Source organism: Pyrus communis, chromosome 7 (genome assembly GCF_041283825.1).
Source record: "Pyrus communis isolate YQ-2024b chromosome 7, ASM4128382v1, whole genome shotgun sequence".
Lineage (NCBI taxonomy): Eukaryota > Viridiplantae > Streptophyta > Magnoliopsida > Rosales > Rosaceae > Pyrus > Pyrus communis.
This window is the reverse complement of record NC_142571.1, coordinates 17503948-17510546: the sequence shown is the minus strand read 5'-3', so window position 1 is coordinate 17510546 and position 6599 is coordinate 17503948. Positions and strand designations below refer to the sequence as shown.

At 39.8% G+C, this 6599-nt stretch overlaps 1 pseudogene across 1 annotated transcript; it reads right to left on the bottom strand.

The window, feature by feature from the left end:
• Positions 1–782: 782 nt before the first annotated feature.
• On the bottom strand, positions 783–2752 carry LOC137735291 (delta(8)-fatty-acid desaturase 1 pseudogene; annotated as a pseudogene). The gene has a single exon (XR_015963940.1). The product of XR_015963940.1 is annotated as a delta(8)-fatty-acid desaturase 1 pseudogene (transcript).
• Between the last annotated feature and the right edge of the window lie 3847 nt (positions 2753–6599).

Here is a 6599-nt window from a genome sequence, read left to right as displayed (position 1 = left end):
AAATTTCTCCACCACAGAACGTGAAAGTAAGATTTGTCTGCATCAATTGTGGCCTACGAATTGAATAAAATCACGTCACAACCAACTTTTCTTTGATTCATTAAAACGTTAATTTTGGACACGGACAAGACACCACGATGGCGGTGCACAGGTGTTCTACTACATACTAATTAGATTCGGACATGGCTTCTTTGCCCTCCCATTTGCTATATATTTTCCATCCTCTTCTATTTTGTATGATCATAGATAAGTTATGTTAATATTTTATATTAATTTTTTTTTATAAAGATAATAAGATAAAAATTAATAGTAATATAAAATGTTGACGTGACTGCACAAATAGGAGAAGATGAGAGTGTATAGAAAGGGGAAGGGCAGAGAAGCCATGTCCATTAGATTCTTCCCACAGCAGAGGGTTATAATGGAGGTGGATTGTCTGCCCTCTCATTTCCATACTCATCCCATGCCCTTCTGTTTGTGTGGTCACGGTTAAACCACGTTAACATTTTATATTCCTATTACTTTTTGTTTTATTATTTCTATAAAAAATTAATCTAAAATGTTGACGTGACTTATCCGTGATCATATATCACAGGAGAACATGAAATTTCATGAGTATGAAAATGGAAGGGTAGACAATCCACCTCCGGTTATAATGGCACTCATATGTCCTTGCGTGCACGCCCTACACAGATGAACGGTGTTATCGAACCTTTATTGACATTATCGACTGAAGAAGTCAAGCACAAAGAATTTCTAAAAAAAGAGAAGAACACAAATACTTGGTAAAGAAATTGCCTTTCATCAAACTAGTATCTGCAAGTATTACAAAAGGCCTGACCAACGCAATTACAGAGTCTCAGAGAGATGCCCCAAACTTGTAAAAACCCAGCTCATCGATAATTGTCTTCTTCGTGCTAGAGAGATGCCCCAAACTTGTAAAAAAAATGGCAATGTAAGCGAATCAATGTGTGTGTTTCTGGGGCAGTAAATACATATTGACACGGTCTCGAGCAAGTCTCAGCCATGAGTGTTCAAAGCTTCCCAGACCAAGTTCTTCGGGACTTGATTGGACAGGTCCCTAGCCTGAAGGGCAGCATTCCTTAGAGTCCTAATTGTGGACACATTGGCCTCCCAGAAGGACAAGCTCCTGTATGGCAAATTGTGCTTCTTGCACAACTCCTTCACAGTTGGAGCAATCTTCCTCAGTTGTCCGCGAGGCATTCGCGGAAACAAATGATGTTCGAGCTGGAACTGCAGGCCGCCAAAGAACCAATCCATCCAAGTTGAGCAGGAGATATCGATAGTCCCCGCGGCTTGCTTCTCGAACCAGTCATTGGCATTGGGGGCACCGAGATAGGTGTCGCCGGAGAAATGATTCAACGTGAATTGGATGTGCTGGAGCGACGTCACTGCAAATGCTGCCAGCACAAACATAACCCTCTCACTCCAATTGGGCAGACACGAAACAAGGAGGGGAAACCATGTCCAGAAAACAAGGATTCCGATGATGTTCAATCCCCTGCTCGGGACATTCCGCCTCGAAAACAAGAGCAAGAATGTCTGGATAAACAAATTAACCCTCCCCACCATCATAACCGGGTAATATGTAAAATGCTGGTAGCTGACCAAAAGCCTTGCCAGAGGATCAAACGTCAAAACTCTCCCGTAAAAAATCGAGGTGATCGAATTGAAAAACTTTGCGGAGACAGCAAAAACCGGAATGTGCTGGAGATCCGGGTCGTAATCGAGGCTGTTGCAGGCAATGTGGTGGGCATTGTGCGTCCACTTCCACCAGGCAATGCTGATTCCGGTGAAGCAATTACCGGCAACAATCTGGGCAATGTTGTTGTAAAATCGGCTCGACATTACCTGGTAATGCCCCGAATCGTGTCCGATGTAAGCTCCCTCAATCCACAACATCCCCAGAAGCATCCCGCAGATCAAATGTACCAAGACGCTGTCGGATTTCAAAACTCCGTACACGACGAGGTTGAGCATGATGGCAATGAAAACGATTGAGCACAGAGCGCCGTGTCCCTTCTTCTCGAACAAACCCGCCTTCGAAAACTCCGTGGCCATTCTTCTGTAATCTTTCGACACCTCGGAGACCTCGAAATCTTTGAGATAAATTCCGGTGGAGAATTTCTTGAGGTACTGCCATGCAGTGCCAGGATGGTAGGCGATGAAGGCGTCTGTAACATCCTGGCCGCCCAGATTGTACAGAATCGTATCGCCGCCGGGGTGATCTTTCGCCCAATCGGACACATTGTAAACCTTGCCCTGGATAGAGATCCATAAATCTCTAGGCTTCTTGTGCTTCTTCAGCTCCTCTGCAGAAATATACTTCTTCTCCACCTCCATTTCCATTTGTGAACAACAATAAAAACCCAACAAAATTTTAAAAAAATCGCAACAATACACAATTTTTTTATTCTCACACGCAAATCAAACCGAGAAAATGCCTGTGTTCATAAAAAATAAAAAAAAATAAAAAACGAACCCAGTAGTGCATTGGGATAATCTCAGATTTGATTTGGGTTTTTTTGGATTCGTTTTCAAATTCTCCTTCTTCTCCCTTATTTCTCAATCTCGGGATTTTTTTTTTATTTTTTTTTATTTTTTATGACATGAATCGTGTTTGGAAATGAGATTTTATATGGGTGGGGGAAGCAGGGGAAGTTGAGTGGTCGAGTTTCGTTGGTTACGGCGAGGCACACGGCTCCAGCGTCCATACCTTATCAGATGTTTTAATCGGATCTGGACACGTCGACACCACCCCACATTTACAACCACATCCCTAAGTTTAGTTAAGTGAATTGTCACACCGAATTTGAACAATAAAATAAAAATATGTAACACGGAATGATGGTCACGTGGTTCTCGGTACGTTTTAGATTTGATTCTCGGTGTTGATAAATCATACGAGGGTGATCATGAAATAGCTGAAATGCTTCTATGAGTTTTTTCGACCTTCATAATAATAGTTTACCGAGACGAAACGCCAACTGGTTTTTTTGTTTTTTAATAAATTTATTTCGTTGCATTTTGGTCGGATAAGTTCTCTTTACCCTTTTATGAAATCAATTTTGTGATAATGGCAGCGCAACCACGGCTCTGTTTGTGTATGGGCAAAAATATCTACAAATTTTTATTCGTATATGGAGATGCGAATATCTGTTATTCTAGCTAAAGAATATACTAAAACATGCTGTGGTTACGCATCGATTTCCATTTGGGTGTTTCATACTCCACCTTAGATATCAAATATATCAATTTGTTTGTATTTTTTTTCATATTTTAGAATTTTGTTACATTACAGTGGATTACTTGTAGCAATTGATTGGTATGGACTTTTATTTTTTATTTTTTATCAAACGATAAATTTGTTAGAGAATCCGTATTTTAGAATTATTATTTGTAGATTATATTTTATATCTAATGGGACCTACCCCGAGAATTTGCTGCATTGGTAATTAACTTTTTTTTTTTTTTTTTTTTTGAAGAACGCATTGGTAATTAACTTAACACCACCTGCTACGTGTAGTAGGCACCTTCCAAAAGAAAACCCAGTAGCATATTCATGGTTGTATATTGGTAAGCTCCACCATGCTGCTAATTTATAAGAATTGTCAAGAAGCCTTGTTGTCAACCTTGCATGGCATGCTGGTGACTAAGCTATAGACTATTTCAATACGTGTTGCATGCACGGAATAAGTTTCTCCCAAACCTACACGCAGCAGTTTGCCAGTATGAGTTCGTTGACATTATCTGGAATGCACTCAATGAAATTTAACGACAATCAATGAGGAGTAAGGAAAAATGCACTCAATGAAAAAAGCGAGTGTCAAACTCTAACCATTAATGAACTAAATTAATTTTTTCTGTATTGGTTGCCCAGAGAGAATTTCTTCATGGTTGATTGAGTGCATTCTTTTCTGAGGCAAATTTGATATTGAGTATCCCCCTAAGCTATTTTAAACCACCAGATACGTTAATTTGGGTTGCAAAGTGTTAGACAGTTGATGGTGTGTGGAGAGTTTGTCTCACATTAGTGAGGGACAAGTCTAGCTAAGGGGAACCCAAATTTCAGCTTGGTACCAAAGCAAGCTGTCTCTCGTGTGAAAGCCTAAAGGACCACACGTGCTCACGCATCACCCACTTGTTATCCACGTGTAGGCTTAAATCGGCCACATGGGCTATAAGGTAGAAGAGCTAAACTGCTAGTGCTAGAACCACATATGTGATTGTCTTTTGCATCTAATCTATTTTATATGTATCTGTATACATGAAATGAAAATTTGGGGGCCCTTCCGAATCGAGGGCCCTGTGTGTTACATCCCACATCGTCCATGATAGTGGATCCTGTAAGCCTTATATGTATATCCCCATCTCTATCTAGCACAAAGTTTTTTAGGAGCTCACTGGCTTCGGGTTCCATAGGAACTCCAAAGTTAAGTGAGTTCGCGCGAGAGCAATCCCATGATGGGTGACCCACTGGGAAGTTCTCGTGTGAGTTTCTAGAAACAAAACCATGAAGGCGTGGTTGTGGCCCAAAATGGACAATATTGTGCTATAGTGGAGTCGAGCTCGGTTTGCGGTGAGGGCCCGGGCCGGAATGTGACACTGTGCGGTGGCACCTTTTGCACACCCTCAAGGCAGGCTCTAAGTCTACTCACCGTTGCTGGCAGAGACCATGGTTGCTCGGGTAGCAGTGGTTTTTGCATATAACCTGGTGACAACTCACTTGGAGATGCAGGGGGATGCAATGGTGGTTATGAATGCCCCTTCAAAAGGATATGGCAACTCCATGTAATGGTGCACATTTTGAATGATACCCGACAAATTCAAAAGTCTTTTCCGCATTGAAAGGTCACGTTTGGTCGACGGGAGACGAACAAGATTGCACATCATCTTGCGAGATTGGGATTACATTGGATAATCAAGTTTCTTGGTTTAAAGAATCTCCAAATATTTATGGTTTTCTTTTTCAGGATAGCATTTTAACTTAATTTAGAGGTGCGGGATGCTATTTTTTCTTTGATCTGGGTTGAAATCTCCAACAAGACTTTTATTGAGACCCATTGTTAGCATCCTATCCTTTTTGATTGTATGTTTTCTTTCTTCTTCAAGGAATATCGTACTTAATCTATATAAAAAAAAAAGCATATTATTAGAAAAGAGAGTAATTATTTGTTACAAAAATAGTACGTACGTTTTTGTGGTCAGAGATATAATTGCATGAAGCCAACAATAGTATTTACCATTGGGCAAAAAAAAACAAAAAAAAAAAGTATTTACGGCAAGGTGATTCAATGGTTGTGGACACTCTTCTAAAAATCTCCGTCTATCACCACCTAGGCGCTAGAAGGTTGGCCACCATCCAGATTAATGTCTAGGTGTTTGCAAATTAAGAAAGGATGCCTAAACCTACTGAGGCGCCCACCTCGCCCGCCTCGTATGCCCAGACCTACCTAAGTTGTGACTCACTTAGACAGAAAATAGATAACTTTCATTTACATTTTATTTTTTCAATAAATTGTAAGAGACTTGTTGAATACTTAAAGGAACACACATTATATACTTGTTCTCCATATTTTCATTGTGTTCCAATAGCTCATAATATATATATCATTCCATTTTGTAGTTTATGATGAAAACATATATATTTTAAATATAAACAGACACTTATTTACACGAATTATAATAGATTTAATTAAATCCACCTAGTCTGCCTAGGCGGCTAGGCCTTAGCCCGCTGCCCGACTAGTGTTTAGTGTCTTTTAGAACCTTGGATGTGGACGAATTTTAGGCCCGTATTTCACATGGCATGTCCTACATTTGATTTTGTTGCGTTGGTGAATCACACAATACTGTCCAGTTGAGGCTGAAATGCCTCTTAGAGTTTTCTGGCCCTCCGAAAGGTGGACTGCAGTGGCCAAGCCATCAGCTGGTCCCTTTTTAAAAAAAAAACAACAATATTTGCCAAGCACTATAATAACAACTACATCAAGTGCGCAAACTGTTGCTTCCCAATAAACAAAAAAAATGTGGAGATCCCGAATTCGATGCTCTGAGTTGGTGAATATGCTTGACTGTGGCCACGAACAAGTTGAAATTTCTCATAGCCTCTCTGAGCCCAAAAAGAGTGGATAACTATGACTTGTCACCAGTTGTCCTCCTTCAGGAAAAAAAACACTATAATAACACTTTCATCTATTCTAATAATTCAAATTAACTTTTAACCTAGAATTTTTAAAATTGAAATTTTCTTTTCAACCAAGGATATAAATTCATAAGTATTCTGTCTTTCATTTTTTAACCATTTATGTGTTGCTTCTAATGGCATTCATGCATGCATGTGTAGACAATATTTGGAAACTTCCTACAATTTTCTTGCAGAATCTAGTAAACATTTTATATGGTAATCGGAAAGCAAATGCAGAATATTCCACACTATACGTTAAGCAGAGGGAAAGCAGATGCAGAATATTCAAAACTACACTTTAAGTACAGGGAAACCGAGTATGGCAAGTCACCTTAACAACGAAACCACCATTGCCATACTTTAGCAACATGAGCATATCAAAGATAACGTA